This window comes from Cydia pomonella, chromosome 28, assembly GCF_033807575.1.
Source record: "Cydia pomonella isolate Wapato2018A chromosome 28, ilCydPomo1, whole genome shotgun sequence".
NCBI lineage: Eukaryota > Metazoa > Arthropoda > Insecta > Lepidoptera > Tortricidae > Cydia > Cydia pomonella.
In genome coordinates, this window is record NC_084730.1 from 580,233 (window position 1) to 599,469 (window position 19,237).

The following is a 19,237-nucleotide window of genomic DNA, read 5'->3' on the forward strand; positions in this document are numbered from 1 at the left end:
ACATGACGTAACCTAAAATGCTTGACTTTTACCCCCTTTAAACCAACATATGTAAATGATACACGGATTTTAAACGTTAAAACATGAGGTTACACATTTTAGGTTAGGATTTATCGATAGCTCTATCTTTGCTATGACAAGACGCAAGTATCGATTCATTACTACCACGCCCCGTGTAAATGCTTTGTAATAAAGAAAACAAAGACTTTTCCTAATGACTCAAGTTATAAAAAAAACTGAAAATTCCGATGCGTTCATGACTTTTACAGAAAATTCGCGTTCTTTCAAAACAAAAGAAGCTAAGGAAAGCGGGATTGTTCAAAATTGGAACGCACCTTCGAAAATCGTAATTCCAAATTCAAAACCAACTCACCAATCCAATATGGCCGACACAAAGAAGCGACGCACCAACTGAAATCCTTTTTCTTCGGCGTTTTTTTCTCGTTTGAACGCAATCCTTTCGTTCTTTCGGTTTGGATAGGTTTTGGGTTTGGTTTTTGGTGTTTTTTGATCGGTTCAATGGAGTGTATGCACCGGGAGGAGTGCAGGCGTGTACTGACCCGCGCGGCGGTGCAGCGCGCACACTGACACAGCACATACACACACATACGGAGCGCGACTGCTGCCCGGTAGCACGGGGTATACGCCGATGCACATAGCAACACAATTTTAAAAATTGCAACAACTGAAGTCGGGACTGAACTGTCGGAAAACAACTAGACTTGGAAATAAAATCGTGACGTAGCGGAGAATATTCGTAGAGCTAACTTCAGCTTGGAAATAACATGAACAGGGATGACAATATACTTGTTTATATCTAAAGGAATTTGAAATTAAAACCATCATATACTCAGGTCTATAGTCTCTCAAAGCTACGAAAAAATCACACTTATAAGTTAACGTAAAAAAAAGGATACGGCCGTTTGAGCCACAAAAAACGTATATTTCGACAGTCTCAGGGAATCAAAATTTATAGGGTACTTCCTCTTGACCTAGAACTATAAAATTTGGCAAGTAATATCGTCTTACAAAATACAGGAAAAAATCTGAAAACTCGACAAAAAAAAAAACTTAAATTGGTACAGAACTTCGGAGGGTCCAACTTTTCTTCATATACCTTCACGTATGAGTAGTCTGTCTCAATTCTAAACGTGCTAAAGAATGCACTGTGTTTAAAAAATATATTTATCAGACAAAGGTCAGCTTGATGTATTTCATAATTTAGTAAATATATTAAGTACATCGGTTTTAGCGATAAGACCGTCTGTTGTTACATGGTTCTATTTTCCTTTAAAATTTATTTGTAGTTTTACATGTACGTAAAATGTATAATTATTTATTGGTGCAATAAGGAATATTTACTTAAGTCTTCAGCATTTATATAATTATTTTTATTGACAACTTTCACTTGTACCTTAACCTCTACACTGAAGACCTCATCTGCCGCCAAAACGTCCAAAACTTGCCAAGACAAATAAAAATTTAAATTGTGAAAATAAAATGTAATATTGAACGTAAAGAGATACCTATTTGTAAGTCTCTAGATGGCTAGAGGTACGTACGTATAATTTTAATTATTTATTTCAGACTTAAAAGGGAAGAATTGGTTTTTTAATGTAACGAAGTAACGTTAATTTCTCTATGAAATTCCATTTTGGGAGATAACGGTTTCCACTAACTAAATCTTAACATATCACTTTGATTATGATGTCGATCGCTTCAGCATAAAATATTCTAGATTTGATGGCTCACTTTTGTGAACAAAAAAATTTTGTTTTGCAAATTTTGAAAAAAAGGAAAACCTTTGAACCTAGTTTTTTATTGTGTCAATAACATACAAAAAATCATGGAGAATGGAAAATATTTAGAAGTGGAAAAACGTTTTTTCTTTTTGTATGAACGATCACGCGGTATAATTTCCTCTTAAGCCCATATTATTTGTTAGTAATACAATAAAATTAATATTAGTTGCTAATGTTAGTAAGTAAAAATATAATAATGGTAATGGACAAACGTTTGTATTTTGCATCGATGTATAACTATTCATATATAAATAGTAATAAATAATAATTAAAATAAAGCACTATGTTTGTATTTATATCCAATAGAATACTCAATAGAATTCTTATAAAATAACTAATAGCAATTTAAAATGTGGTTGGATTAAATTAATGAAGTCAACATATTGTTATATATGTAGGTCTTGTAACTTTGCTATTATGTTTAATTTCTAGTTTTTACTTTAGCTTTTATTTATATTTTGCAACTGTAACATTAAAAAATATATTATAGGGGACATTCTTACACAAATTGGCTATTAAGTCCCCCGGTAAACAAACAGACAAGGATATATATGATATACAAATACTTAAATACATTAGAAAACACCCATGACTCAAGAAGACATATTCGTGCTCATCACACAAATAAATGGCCAATGGCCTTACCGGGATTTGAACCCGGGACTATAAGCTTCATAGGCAGGGTTACTACTAGGCCAGACAGGTCATCAATCTTAAAAATATTAAAAAGGTAGTCCATTTTAGTACTGGTTATTCTATCCGAATTTATAACAATAAAAAGGATTTTTCTCGTTTTTTACCATTTCATTTATTTTCTCAAAGGTTAACATCATAACTTCTTCGACTACTGAAATTAAGCTAACCTAAACTACATCTACCTACCTACCTACTATACCTGGATCGGGACAGGTGGCGTTCTCTCGTTTCGGAGGCCAAGATTCTTTTTGGATCGCTGAGCCAAAGCAGTCAGTCTAAACTACATACGTTTTTATAAAATTTTAAAAAAAATTATTTAATATATGAGCCAGTTTATAAGGGAATTGTTGGCTTTAATAAAATAATGTTTATAATTAGCTCCTTTATAAATTGCGTTAAAAATACCTACTTGAAATATCATAGTGCATTAGTACATACTGTAATGCTGTGTAATTTTGTTGTTAAAAAAAAAATAGCTAAAGTTGCAAATACGTCACTTCCATAACGGTAATAAATATAAAATTATAAGTACTAAGATTCATTACACTTGCTTAAGAGGGAAGAATAGCTTTTCAAATGTAACGAAGTAACGGTAATTTTTCTATGAAATTCCATTTCGGGAGAAAACGGTCTCCACTAACTAAATCTTAACAAATCATTTTGATTTTCATGTCGATCGCTTTAGCAGAATATATTCTAGGAGTACAATCAGGTTTCGCTTTTGTGAAAATATTTTTTTTTGTTTTGAAAATAAAAAAAAGGAAAACCTTTTTTGAAAAAAAAAAAAATTTTAGTATTGCAAATTTTGAAAAAAAAAAAGGAAACCTATAAACCTGGTTTTCATTGTGTCAATAATATACTAAAAAACATGGAGAATGGAAAGTGGCAACACGTGTTATAACTTCACTTTTAATCGGTTCTATTCATATAACATACAACATAAATAAATTTACATAAATACTTATATCGGTCCGTCAAAAAAATAATTCTGAAAATAGGCGGTTGTTCGTACTACTCACGCTTCTAAAACCTGACAGTTGGTATCCGCTCTATATTGTATGATGATTTTATATAGTGCCGCTACCTGTCAACTGTCAAATCTGTTTCCGTTTCGATCTGTCAGATAAAAAAAATGTTGTTTAGGATATTTTTTTCTTTTTGCATTATTGGACACTACGTAATTAACAACATGTAGGTACATAGAGAAAAAAAAACAAAATATCATACTTGGTCGATAAGCACATGTAAACCAACAGTGGGTTATATCATAGGTATATAGAGGGTCGTTCATTAATTACGTGAGTCATTTTGGAGAATTTTCTCCCCCTGATGATTTGTCGTGAGATTTGTCTCGACACTAATCTCACGCGAGAACATTCAAAATCGTTTAATCGTCGTATTCGTTGGATTTATAAAAAAAAAACACAATTTACTTAAATATAAAAATTGCTTTTTGCAATTTGCTTTTTAGCGATAAGACCGCCTGTTGTTTACCTCTTCTTTATGTGTTGTATTATTTGTACTGTTTCTGTATTGAGGTGTGCAATAAAGTGTATTTGTATTGTATTGTATTGTAAAGTATAAAGAACTTGTATAGACAATGTCGGGATAATGCGTCAAAAGGAAAAAAATATCAAATAAACTTTAAAGATTGCAGGTATTTTATATAAGTATTCATATTAAGCTATATTTCTAATGATATAAATCGAAGCAGCCGAGCTTCCCAATCTAAGAGGAGTGTACAAGTATAACGAGTCACTCCCACAGACGTCGGGCCTGGTAGTCTTACCACGACTGCCTTAGCACCTTAGCAGTGTCAAACTGGCATATTCGCTACCGTCTGCGTAACCTGCTTTCCATGCATCTCGCTCGCACTAATATGCCAGTACGAGCGAGATGCATAGAAAACAGGTTACGCACACCATAGCGAATATGTCAAGTGTCAAATTCCACACAAACAAACAAACTTTCTTACATTTGTTCTGTTTGTCCTTTCTAGATTTTATCATGTACCTAGCTTGTATAAATACTGTCTATTATAAATATCACAGTGTATTAGTTCGCTGTAATGCTGTACATTTTTTGAATCAATAAAAAAAACTTCTATTACCTCGGTCCCCTCACCTCACCCAATCCCGCCCCAATATATCTGATTATAAGACTATATTTATTTAAGATTCATTGCACAAAATACAAAAAAAAAATGTCTTAATGCCTAATAACATTCTCTACCGGCGTACTATCGGGATAAACAGAGACGATACATGCAAAAATGGTGCAAGGGGAAAGAAAGATGATATTTATTTAAACTAACGAAAAGAACAGAAAAACTTGATACAATATATATAAAATACAGAAATAAAAATACTAAAATTTATATAATATCATTAATATACTACTATGTATTTTATACATACTCAATAATATATAATGAATAATGATAGGCGCTACTCGAACTCTTGTATCATCAGGTACTACACAGATACTTTACAGTCTAGAAAAAAACATTATCCTCCCATTTTCGTTTATCGAATAAAACCGTAAGTATATTGTATATAAATAATTGTCTTGATCAAGATATTTCTCGTATAGGTGGCCTCTTATCAGCCACGCTTTATTCGCTCTAATTAGAGACAATTTAGCTCCAAAAAAAATAATATTATAAGTATATTGAGATAAGAAACGTGATAGTGCGAAATATGTGCCTATTTTATCGTACGTGACTTTATACAGGAGGTCGCGTACACTACGGATTTAACGAAGGCCAATTACAAGTGCGGAAAGTTGCCATAAAATTTGCAAAGTTATCGGAAAATTCAAGATTTATTTACAGAAAAAAAAAATTATCCACTCACTTGCTTGATATTTTTCAGTGACTTCTATTATTATAATGAAATAGGGGTGACAGCTGGTAACCACAGCTACCAAAAACAAGTGCGTGGTTAAGAAGGATCCGAATGGTTATTTATTCTGGATGAGAATAACTTAGGTCTGGGATATGTAGCAGTACGCTACATATCAAAAGAGGCCTATGCTGAGCAGTAGACAATAATGGGCTGATATGCGCGTGAAGATAACGTGCTAGTCAATCAGTGCCAACCCGTTATACTTACTGGTACTTGCGTATTTTTACATGCAATTAATGCATAATAATTTTTGCACTGATTGACTAGCGCGTTATCTTTTCGCGGATTAGCAAAGTAATATTTTTGTTTTAATTAGTATGGATTTCCGCAAAGTAACGCCTGATTCTATTCATTATTTGATATGATGATGAAATAGCCATTTTGGAAACGTTCCGACATTTAGTAGGTACAAGAGAGAAAAAAAAGAAAAGATCAATTAGGTAGTTATACTATTTATTAAATCTTTATTCCACGTAGGAATCTTATAGGAAGTACAAAAGGCATTGAATAAGGCAATGCTATGATGCAATTTATGCTAGTCAACCGGATTAGTTAGTAGGTAAAACGTACCTTACATCTGTGGAAAATCACTGTTTTCATTGGTTGAGAACCAAGGCCAAGTATCCGTAATGTTTGGTCTGGTTGGCAAAGCCATAGGGTTGTTTCCATCTACAAATCTTAGGGCAGAATCGTATCCCAATAAATTCTTTTGGATTATAAGAACATGTTAAACTACTTTTAGGGGACCTGTAATGACCGTATTTTTGTAAATATTGAATTTAAAATATCTCTTGGCACACGTCACGTGACCGACCAACTCTCGGATTGACACTGTTGACAGTTAGGCGATAAACAACAAATGGCAAATGTCAGTTGACAGTTCGTATTTTCTACGTGTGTATGTAAGAAGAAAAGAAAAGAGCGTTTTGGGCGCGAAAGCATCTGTCAAAATATATTTTGTTAATTTAACAACACAACAATTTAATAACAACTTTTAGTTACTATAGAACGTAATGCAAGCGTTTCAAAAAATTGGAAACAACCCTATTAAGCAAGTTTATATTTTAACTGGTATAAAAATACAGAGGGAATTGTCATACACAATCACACATATATATGTTATCATTATGTATTTTGTGTTGTTTTATCACTATCACTAGCACGATCTCTCTGTTTTGCCTTAAGTTGAAAATGTTTAGTTTGGTTTTACCTCCCTTTGTACGGTTTGCTTTGTAAGGTATTTTCTTTTGTGTATTAAAGATTAAAGGTTTAACCCATATAACTATATATGGGTTAATAAATAAATAAGAACTAACTATTTAATCACATTGACCACAATTTAGTTTCGTAAGAATTGTCCTGATAATCATAGTAATAAGATATTAGTATGATTATCATGACAATGAGTAATCGCGGAAAATCAAATATATAAATTATATTATTGCACAAAAAGCCACGTACCCGGTTCGTTTTCCCCGTATCCGCTTGCAGCGCACTCACACACGCGCAATCCTGTAGCGTGTGCATGTGTGCGTCTTCCGTCCGCAAACCTGAGGGTGAAGTGTCAAAAATTACAAAATTTAACCGTTGACGATTGGTGGAGACATTATGGGGTGACATTTTGAAATGTAACCCACATTGTACACGTACATAAGAAAATATGTAATAGTTGATTTGAAAACGTTATGTCTCTGATAAGATACGAAAGGTCAGTTAACTGTATGCGGCGGGACAGTCATGTGCAATAAAATCTTGCGCAAAGAGAGGTAAGGTGCGTTGGGATAATTTCGAATGCGTGGTGAAAATTAGAGATGCTATGAATATTCGGCATTCGGCCGAATACATTTGTTATAAATAAATAAATAAATATAAATGTTTTGTTTGTGGAGACCGGTCTGTTTAAGCTTACACGGGCTACATATTATAAGTATGTAACTTTACTTTTGAGTGGCATTAACGTGAGACACTTCATTCGGTTCTTGTCTGTTTGTCTGATTTGATTTCTTGTCTTTTAATTATTTATACTTATAAGAATTCAAGCCTTGGATACCCTCTACATCACTAAAGATAATTTAATATCTTTTTTATTTTAGTTTATTATAGTTTCGCCATGTCCGTCTGTCTGTCTGTTTGTCTGTCTGTCCGAGGCTTTGCTCCGTGTTCGTTAATGCTAGAAAGCTGAAATTTGGCATGGATATATAAATAAATAAATAAATAAATAAATATTATAGGACATTATTACACAAATTGACTAAGTCCCACAGTAAGCTCAATAAGGCTTGTGTTGAGGGTACTTAGACAACGATATATATAATATATAAATATTTATAAATACTTTAATACATAGAAAACACCCATGACTCAGGAACAAATATCCATGCTCATCACACGAATAAATGCCCTTACCAGGATTTGAACCCGGGACCATCAGCTTCGTAGGCAGGGTCACTACCTACTAGGCCAAACCGGTCGTCAATCAATATAAATAAATCAATAAAGCCGACAAAGTCGTACAATAAAATCTAAAAATTTAATTTTTTTTACGGTACCTCCCCTACACGTAAAGTGGGGGTGAAATTTTTTTTTCGCTTCAACCCTAGAGTGGTATCGTTGGAAAGGTCTTTCAAAACTAATAGGGGTTTTCAAGAAACATTTTTTGATAAAGTGAATATATTCGGAGATAATTGCTCCGAAAGGAAAAAAAATGTGTCCCCCCCCTCTAACTTTTGAACCATAGGTCCAAAAATATGAAAAAAATCGTGGAAGTAGAGCTTAAGAAAGACATTAAATGAAAACTATAGGAGACATGATCAGTTTAGCTGTTTTTGAGTTATCGCAAAAAGTTTTCCCTTCATAGTAAAAAGACTTACTTTAATTAGGTACTGATTATGCAAATTTGCCTATTTGTTTAACTCGGGTGAAAGGTACCGTTTCATCCCTTGGTTAACAATTTACTATACTTTAAGCTCCAGTTTAGCTTATTGTAACGGAGGAGTAACTACGGAACCCTACACTGAGCGTGGCCCGACATGCTCTTGGCCGGTTATTATATTTTATCTCTGACACTCAGAGACTTATACATCTCTAAAGAATTTTAGTATTTGTTGGTTTTATTTTTTTATCATAGTTTTTTTTGTGTAATTTGACATTTAGAGACAGTATACATCTCTAATAAAGAATTTATTATTTCATCGATTCCATATTTGTAATTGTTTCTTGTCATTTTTATTGTTTGTAAAAAAGGACATGTAAAAGTGCCCCTGTGGCCTATTTGCTGAATAAATGTTTGATATTTGATATTTAATTTTGTTGTTAAAGTAGCACCGCCCACAATCTCTCTGCTTTGCCTAAAGGTTGACTGGTAGAGAATGCCTCATGGCATTAAGTCCACCTTTTGTACTATAAGGTTTTCTTTTGTGCAATAAAGGTTAAATAAATAAATAAATATAATAAGAACATTCTTACACCAATTGACTAAGTCCCACAGTATAAGCTCAATAAGGCTTGTGTTGAGGGTACTTAGACTACAATATGTATAATATATATATATATTTATAAATATTTAAATACATTGAAATCACCCATGACACAGGAACAAATATCCGTGCTCATCACACAAATAATTGCCCTTACCAGGATTTGAACCCGGGACCATCGCCTTCATAGGCAGGGTCACTACCCCTCCACTACCCACTAGGCCAGACAGGTCATCAAATCGGTCGGTATATATCGTTGTATACGGTATTAATGTTATGTGATTTCACATTATCATCACATTACTCTTGTATTATCATAAGGCCTTTAACATCTAGACAGATGATTTTATGCAGCGTTTGTATGTGAGGAACAACGTCTCTCGTGGCTGTATAAGCCAATGCGGGACCAGCATTTGCGACCACTTAGTGACAGCTAAAAGAGGGAGCCATGTTGGCAACAACTTCAGGTGGGCTGTAAGTACCTCTTCGCCAGTGCCGGATTAACCATTAAGCAAAATAAGCACTTGCTTAGGGCACCACGTGTAGGGGGGCACCAAAATCGTAGAAAAAAAAAAACGCGCAGGCTGCATCAGCGTCGCACTCAAAGTGTAGTACTTATGTACACGAAACTTTTTGATACGTGTGTACCCATCTAACAACGAAGGGTCGTAAAGTGAGTGAGGACACGTAAGCACATCCCCAACCTTACGCGGAGGCCATCAAAGCTCATGGCAATAAAAGCATCTTTATCAAGTTGCGCTTTCGAGTTAAGGCAAAGGCCGAGCAGTAGGAGGACCGTGATTACATAGGTTCAATTTCAAGCCACTCTTTTGCAGTTCGGCGTTAGGTCTTATGCGACGCCACAGGCCTTTTACTTTATGCAAACTGCCTCACTTTCGCTTGGCCATGGATCCAAATCCATGCTGTCCTCTTTCGCAGCTGGGCTGCCTTGCTCACACCTCGCCATTGATTGTATTATATGATAACGCGCCGCAATCGGACGCTGCGGAAGTCCAGCTAGTCATACCTCGCCATTGGTCAAATTCAAGCCTTGCTTTCTTCCAGCTCGACCTTTGGCCTCATCCGTAAGCGCCGATCGAACGCTCATCGCATTCAGCCTAGACTTTGCCTTTAAATACACTGATTTAAACCATCACGATTTAGGCCAATCAAATTAGATCCAAAAATAGCGTTTAGAGGAATTAATTCCCAGCAAGCTGGAAATTGTTTTAATACATTTATTTGGTCCTAAATGCGTATAATTCAAGTTTACTCTATCCCAGGAGGTGTGCATACATTTTGGGATCCTTAGGAGATAATTTTTTCCTTTGGATTGCCAAACCACTCGATGTAGAAGGAATTCCCTATAAATTATGGTGGATCCGACACTGGTAAGAAAGCGTTTTCGGATTATTAACATGATTTTACCAAAAATAAAAAATGTCGACCTTTTTTAGGGTTCCGTAGCCAAATGGCAAAAAACGGAACCCTTATAGATTCGTCATGTCCGTCTGTCTGTCCGATTATGTCACCGCCACTTTTTTCCGAAACTATAAGAGCTATAACTGTTCAAACTTGGTAAGTAGATGTATTCTATGAACCGCATTTGGATTTTTACACAAACATATAAAAAAAACAATAATTTTTTTTCATCAAACCCATACGTGTGGGGTATCTATGGATAGGTCTTTAAAAATGATATTGAGGTTTCTAATATCATTTTTTTCTAAACTGAATAGTTTGCGCGAGAGAAACTTCCAAAGTGGTAAAATGTGTGTGTGTGTGTGTCCCGTAACTTCTAAAATAACAGAATGAAAAATCGAAAAAAAATATATGATATATATTGCCATGCAAACTTCCACCGAAAATTGGTTTGAACGAGATCTAGTAAGTAGTTTTTTTTAATACGTTATAAAATAAAAAATAAAAAATTTTTTTTCATCAAACCCATTCGTGTGGGGTATCTATGGATAGGCCTTCAAAAATGATATTTAGGTTTCTAATATCATCTTTTTCTAAACTGAATAGTTTGCGCGAGAGACACTTCCCAAGTGAAAAAATTTGTGCCCCCCCCCCCCCTCTAACTTCTAAAATAACAGAATGAAAAATCTAAAAATAATATATGATATACATTACCATGCAAACTTCCACCGAAAATTGGTTTGAACGAGATCTAGTAAGTAGTTTTTTTTAATACGTCATAAAATAAAATAAAATTTTTTTTTTCATCAAACCCGTACGTGTGGGGTATCTATGGATAGGTCTTCAAAAATGATATGTAGGTTTCTAATATCATTTTTATCTAAACTGAATAGTTTGCGCGAGAGACACTTCCAAAGTGAAAAAAAGTGTGTCCCCCCCCTGTAAGCTGTAACTTCTAAAATAACAGAATGAAAAATCTAAAAAAATATATGATATACATTACCATGCAAACTTCCACCGAAAATTGGTTTGAACGAGATCTAGTAAGTAGTTTTTTTAATACGTCATAAATGGTACGGAACCCTTCGTGCGCGAGTCCGACTCGCACTTGCCCGGTTTTTTACAATTTACTACGAATACATATTAAGGTACCTACCTTAAATCAATCAATCAATCAATATATTTTATTGCAAGAACATAGTTAAATTACATTTTGGATCCTCTGATATCAATTTTAATAATACTCGTAATTAAAACATTTTTTCCGTCGGCCGTACCGTTTTCGATTTGAAAATGAAAATGTTTATTTGGGTAACAATGAAAATCTCCTGGAATGGAGCAAACTCGGATTATACGTATTTTTAGGTGGAAAAAATCTAATTGTATTGGCCTAATTGTGACACATTATTATGTAAGAAAACGGGACTTAATCGCGTTTGATTAAGTTCCAAAATTACCTCCAACGTCAAAATAATGATGTCGACTTTACACAGTCTTCTCCGAAACCGTGGGGACAACGCCGTCCTTGAAACGTCTGGTCAGAGGTCATTTTAAAACTTACCCTATTAAGTTCCGTTTTCGTAAACAATAATTTGCTATTTAAGACATTTGTGGCCATTGGTACTTGTTCTGACAAGAACCAATGGCCAATGGTTAAGCCCCTACTGAAGCTCGGCCTTTGCCCTCACATGAATGAGCTTCGCAGGAAAGCTCTAGAGGTTGCAAAACCCTGTGCGGAGAACGGCCTATGTCTTACGTCTTCGCTTACACTTGGACAATGGTTGGCTCGGCCTCCGGACTTATGCGAAGCACGGTCTTCGAATTTGCTTACACTTCACCTTACCTACTCTTGGAACATTACTGCTGCAGTACTGTCAATTTCCGTGATAAAATGATGTGACGGATTGAAAATTCTATTCTCAGGAGCAATGCGGCAATAAACGTCACTCAATTTACCAAGAAAATTAAATGTAATCTTGATGAGGGGGCACCATGGTCTAGAAATGCTTAGGGCACCAAAATGTCTTAATCCGGCACTGCTCTTCGCGAGTTTTCGGGCAAGGTCTTGGAACCACGCGTTGTCGTGAATATCGCGACCTTTCGCGATGGCACCCCTCCATCCATCACGATCTGACGCGAGTTCCTCCTAAGTGTCCCATCGATGATTCTTTATTAATTTTATTTTTCTTTTCCTTTTGCCTAGTGACGACCGGTTTGGCCTAGTGGGTAGTGACCCTGCCTACGAAGCTGATGGTCCCGGGTTCAAATCCTGGTAAGGGCATTTATTCGTGTGATGAGCATTGATATTTGTTCCTGAGTCATGGGTGTTTTCTATGTATTTAAGTATTTATACATATTTATATATTATATATATCGTTGTCTAAGTACCCTCAATACAAGCCTTATTGAGCTTACTGTGGGACTTAGTCAATTTGTGTAATAATGTCCTATAATATTTATTTTATTTATTTACTTTGTAAGAACTCGATATGTGTTTATTCTGAAAGAGCTACGTATTTATACGGTTTGATATGACATTTATCAAATTTCTATAAAGAAAAGTAGCTATTGTATGTAATTGCATGATTTCTATAGTAATCTAAATTGTATTTTTTTCTTATTTAATGCATGTTAATGATAAGATGTAATGTTTTGAAAAGATGTGTCCCGCCGTCTTGCCGGTCCATATTGGGATATCTTCCTCCAATTGAGGGGGGATTTAAATCTTCTCGGGTCTGAGGTGTAGGGTTAGAGCCGGCGTAGCTTTATTTGACGTTCATAAGCGCATTGTAATATGCCTACTTGAATAATAAACTATCTTTATCTTTATCTTTATCGATGTCAGGAGACCATGTCGCGTTTCACGCAGCCTTTAAAACTCAGCAAGGGTCGTCCAATACAACGCTTTTGGAATGCTATCTGGCTTAACATGATCTGCCTAGGCAAGTGAGTACATTATACAATACAATACAATTCCTCTTTATTGCACAACCTCTGAAAAAAATGTACATGGAAACACATAAAAAACATGAAGATAGAGGTAAACAACAGGCGGCAACAGGATTTATATGCTCGTAGTAAAGATAGTATTTTACCATCATACTTTACATGCTATGAATGCCGCTGTAATTATCATCTACGATATGAATTAACCAATGATCATTACTGATTTCATTAACATAACAGGTTTAAAAAACAAATAATGTATTTTATGTGTTTCTAATGTGGTTTGATTTTATCCATTAATAATTATTATCGGGAAAAATGTATGTGATTTTCCATAGAGAAGGGTCATTATGCACATGGAAAGCTGATTTTTATGGTTCTGTACCCAAAGGGTCAAACGGGACCCTATTAATGAGACTCCGCTGTCCGTCCGTCCGTCTGTCACCAGGCTATATCTCATGAACTGTGATAGTTAAAAGGTTTTTCTAAAGATTATGTATTTCTGTTGCCGCTATAACAACAAATACTAAAAACAGAAAAAAATAAATATTTAAGGGGGCTCCCATACAAAAAAAGTGATTTTTAGATAATGTGCGCGAGTCCGACTCGCACTTGGCCGATTTTTTGGTGGCTATACAGATAGTTTGTCTCTGGAAAGAAGATAGCATAGTTTTTATCCCAAAAACCATCCCAGAGGAAAGGGGATGGCTGCTTCTACATACAAACGTAGTCCCCATTTTCCTCTCTGAATATTGACGTTTTGGTTTTTTTTTTTACATAATTTGATGAATATTAACAATAGCTATATCCCTATATGGCGTGCGTTAGCGCTGGTGGCCTAGCAGTAAGAGCGTGCATCTTGCAATCCGGAGGTCGCGGGTTCAAACCCCGGCTCGTACCAATGAGTTTTTCGGAACTTATGTACGAAATATCATTTGATATTTACCAGTCGGTTTTCAGTGAAGGAAAACATCGTGAGGAAACTGGACTAATCCCAACAAGGCCTAGTTTACCCTCTGGGTTGGAAGGTAATATGTATGTATGTATGTAAACACTTTATTGTACATAAGGGATAGGTAAAGATACAATAAAAGGAAAAAATAATAATGTTAGCAATGTACAAAGGCGAAGTTATCCCTATAAGGGATCTCTTCCAGTCAACCTTTGAGGTTAGATGGCAGTCGCTTTCGTAAAAACTAGTGCCTACGCCAACTCTTGGGATTAGTTGTCAAGCGGACCCCAGGCTCCCATGAGCCGTGACAAAATGCCGGGACAACGCGTGGGAGAAGGCTATGCCCCTACGTTAGACTTTTTTAGATTTTTTGATAATTGTTAAAATTAGGAGCGAAATACAGTTTACATACAATATAATTAATATAATTTCCCAACATATATCTCCAATAATTGTGTTATGAAACAAAATAACTGGCCAGTGACCATTACACTTGCCCTCTAGTTTCTGTCGCCGACCGGAAGCTGTCAAGACACTGCATTACCACTTCCGGTGTCATGGCGATCATTATCCGCAAGGCTACCGGAGTTGTGAATATTATCTCTCCGTAATTGGACCGATTTTAAAAAGTTTTTATTTTACTTGCAATAAGTATGTACGTTGTAAATTTCGGGTTAAATCTTGCAAGCAAAATTAGACCCACTTCTTATTCAATTCGATTCAACTAAGCTGAAAAGTGGCGCCATCTTACCGGTCGAAAGGATGTTGCCATACCTTTGGCCTTTGATTTATTAGATGGCGCCACTTTTTGACATTCAACAAATTTAACACATATCAGTGAAAGAATAAGGATCAAAGTCAAATGGCGTTCTAAACTTTTAATCATGTGTCGAGAGATGGCAGTAAATTTACTGTGGCTACAAATTCTCTTTGATTTTATCAAAATCATAGGAAAAAAAATCTTCATCAAAATAAAAATAATAATGAGAATTTGATTTTTTATCCCATAGCCCAGTATTTAGTCCATCGGTTTCACCCAATAGCCCAGTTCATTTTAGATTCCATCAACCCTCAAATAGTCCTTACACCCTGGCGGGTGCTGCCTCTGCGTGCGTCCCATGACACGGGCAAGGGCATCATCCGCTAGGTGTACCCCTTACATTTCATTTAAGTGTCAAAAGGGCCTCTACGTGTTGGCTTCGGATCCGCGCACGCCTCCCAAAGGTCCGGAGCACCATTGTTCCGTGATGGGAAAGAATTTGATCAGACATACAGATTATAGCTGAAAATAAATAATAGCTTGTAAAAAAAACTCGTTTAGTTTTTTTATACTACGTCGGTGGCAAACAAGCATACGGCTTGATGGTAAGCAGTCTCCGCAGCCTATGTACGCCTTCAAGTCCAGCGGAGTTACATGCGCGTTGCCGACCCTAACACTTTGCACCGTCGTTAAGCTCTGGCAACCTTACTCACCGGCAGGAACACAACACTATGAGTAGGGTCTAGTGTTATTTGGCTGCGGTTTTCTGTAAGGTGGAGGAACTTCCCCAGTTGGGCTCTGCTCTAGATCTGGAATGACATCCGCTGTGCTGTGCCCTACCACACCAGGTGACATTCACAATGCCCATACCTGTCTTTTGGACGTAGTTATAAGTTATTTTCAAATTAAAACTATTTTAAGCCGGTTTTGTTCTTTTTGATATGACCTTGAAAATTGCTCACGCCGATTTCTGCATGCGGAATGCGATGCGAAATCACCAAGACGATCGGCAAGGTCGTATCAAAACCAAAACTAGTTGTGATTGTGTGAATCGGACTCATCGGCAATTGTCTAAAAATAACCGTTTTTACCACTCCCATGTTAATTTGAGACACGTTTAGGGGGCATTCAAGTATTACGTAACGCGATTTCGGGGGGCGATTACAGGGGAGGGAGGGGGGTTTCGAACTAGACACGAGACATTGTTTTTTTAGGGTTCCGTAGCTAAAAAGGGAAAACGGAACCCTTATAGGATCACTTTGTTGTCCGTTCTGTCTGTCAAGAATCTTTGTCTCGTGAACGAACGTATTGAGTTAAAATTTAAACAATATACTCAGATCTATTATCCCTTGAAGCTGTGAAAAAATCAAGTTAACGTTAAAAAAAAAGATACGGTCGACTCATGTGCGCAGGAATAAGTGAATAAGTGAGTACCTAGGCGGATTTTCTTGAATCCGCTTATTTATTTATTTATAAGAAACTCAAATATAGTATATAGTTTGCTATAATTAAATACATATTTATATATTAACATTAGCATTAAGATAAAATTTGTCACTAACACATAATGATCCAAGTTGGTCGTGAATAAATAATTTATATATATATATATTATGTCACAAAAACGCATATTTCGACACTCTCAAGGGAATCAAAATGCTTAGGGTACTTCCTGTTGACCTAGAACTATGAAATTTGGCAAGTAATGTCGTCTTACACTTCTACTACTTTTTTTTTTCAATATTTATTGTAAATATTGTGTTACGCTTCGTGCTGTACACGGTCATGGCCCCGACGGATGACCAGGCCTAGCCCAGCCAGGCTAGCACCATGCTTAGGCGGGACCATTTCGTGGCTTATATGTTATGTTATTTTATTTTACTTGTTGTTTTCTTTTTTATTTTTCCACGAATAAACGCTCTCTACTCTACTCTACAAGTACAGGGGAAAATCTGAACACTATATTTTTTTTCAAATTGGATGGAGATGGGTCAACAATTAATGTCTGTGCCAGTACAGTCACGTCTGAAAATATCGATACGAAAACTGTGCCAAAAATATGTAAGTATACACAACTTTAATAAAGTCGTGTATACATATTTTTGGCACTTTTTTGTATCGATATTTTCAGACGTGACCGTACCTACGCTCTTTATTTTATTTTATTTTATTTTTATTTTATTTTATTTTAACAACAAAATTACACAGCATTACAGTATATACTAATGCACTGCGAAATTTAGGACAGAAAGTACCTATATAAATGCATACACATCAGGTACAGAATACAATCTGGGACTAGGTAGGTCAATATTATTTTAAGTTATATATCCGTACACAAATAGAAGGGTATTGATCATTAAATTGTGTTATACATGAAAAATAGAATAACAAAACACAGGAGAACCTTAATAACTAACTGAGGACGGACGGTCATCCATTGCCTCACAATGGTTTTTTGCATTGCTCACAAATTTGCCTCCAACTACTGGCAAAAAGATCGCAGTCTGGAGCCGACTGGAGAAGTGCGTTGATGTAGTGCAAAGCACGAACCAGTGGTGATTGCCTGTACGCCTTCGTGCGCGCTTTAGGAGCCGCAAGTAAGTCGCGATTACGAGGCCTAAAATTGAACTTTGCGACGGACAGAGAAGGGATGAGGAGGCGTACCAGCTGTGAGACCAGCTGAGGGCAGTCTGAATCTCCACGTAATATTCTGCACGCGCCGATCATAAGTGCATAATTACGCCTCACTTCTAAGGAGTTAAAACCCAGAGTTCCAAGTAAATATTAGCTAGTTAGAAATCCCTTGTTTTATTTATTATTATCGTAATCACGATTAAAACAATAGCACAGGTTTTTAGCAACTTTCCGGTACTTTGCGCAACATAATTATGACTTTTAGATAAAAATGGTAATTTGGGTGTTACGTAACTTTTAGGTATAAAATAAAAACGTTACGGCGCGTTACATGGGGGGGAGAGAGGGGTCAAGTCATCAAAAATTGCGTTACGTAATACTTGAACGTCCCCCTTACTCAATTTTATGTGTTGATCAATACGGGATTGGCTTTTAGAGCATAGGTTTTATAAATTAAATGATTTTTTAAACAATTAATGCATATTATAATGTAATGTAAGACATATAACTTAGTTAAATTTTAGGGTCCCGTACCCAAAGGGTCAAAAAAAGGGGGTATTACTGAGACTCCGCTGTCCGTCCGTCCATCTGTTACCAGGCTTTATCTCATGAACTGTGATAGTTAGCCAGTCGAAATTTCTACAGATTATGTATTTCTGTTGCCGCTATAACAACAAATACTAAAAACAGAATAAAATAAACATTTCTTTCCAATATCGAGGTTCTCATCCAATCACCGAAGTTAAGCAACGTCGGGCGGGGTCATTACTTGGATGGGTGACCGTTTTTATAGATAATGGTACGGAACCCCTCCAGTGCGAGTCCGACTCGCGCTTGGCCGATTTTTTTAGTTAAGTTTCAATTCATTATTTGTACATATGTAAATAATTGTGAATAATTTGCATGCTATAGATTATGGCTAATTAAGGATTGTACTTGAGAATATTGTCATAACATCTTTAAACCAACCCTTTTTATTGCAAAATAAACTGATTGATTAATTGATAATACATCACAGATATTAAAGTGGTCGTGTTTTACTGTGATCATACCTAGCCCGGTTTTTCGGGGGCAAAATATTTATCAGTTCTAGTGACTAATATAAATCTTGATGTGTTATCGATATCAAGCTATTTCTCAATCATAATTCGCACTTCGCAGCAGTAAAATAACTGTTAAACAATTTTTACCCGACTGCGAAAGGGAGGAGGGTAATGTTTTTCGAGTGTATGTATGTATGTATGTTTCTTTGTGCCCTCCTGTAGCCTAAACGGCTTGATGGATTTTGATGTAGAGGTATCGTTAGATTCGTCTTGATCACGGGAGTGTCATAGGATGTTTTTTGAGGGTAACTAAACCCCTCCCCCCCTGTAACTTCTAAAATAGGCAACAGAATGATAAAACTAAAAAAATATATTATCTACATTACCATGCAAACTTCCACTGTAGATTGGTTTGAACGAGATCTAGTAAGTAGTTTTTTAATACGTCATATATGGTACGGAACCCTTCATGGGCGAGTCCGACTTGCACTTGGCCGCTTTTTGGGGTTTGGACCGTTCTGGCCTAGTCGTAAGTGACCCTTAGGGTTCGAATCCCGGTTAGGGCATTTATTCGTGTAATGAGCACGGATATTTGTT

The 19,237-nt window shown here is 35.9% G+C and overlaps 2 long non-coding RNA genes across 2 annotated transcripts in view; one reads left to right on the plus strand and one right to left on the minus strand.

Annotated features, from left to right (window-relative positions):
• The window catches only part of LOC133532959 (uncharacterized), an 89,208-nt gene that overhangs the window by 26,981 nt on the left and 42,990 nt on the right, over positions 1-19,237 (minus strand). Inside the window, exon 2 of the long non-coding RNA XR_009801781.1 lies at positions 6,866-6,954. This is a non-coding gene — a long non-coding RNA (uncharacterized LOC133532959). The remainder of the gene's footprint in view (positions 1-6,865; positions 6,955-19,237) is intronic.
• Positions 1-19,237, plus strand: part of LOC133532960 (uncharacterized) — a 149,495-nt gene that overhangs the window by 7,607 nt on the left and 122,651 nt on the right. The window lies entirely within an intron of this gene.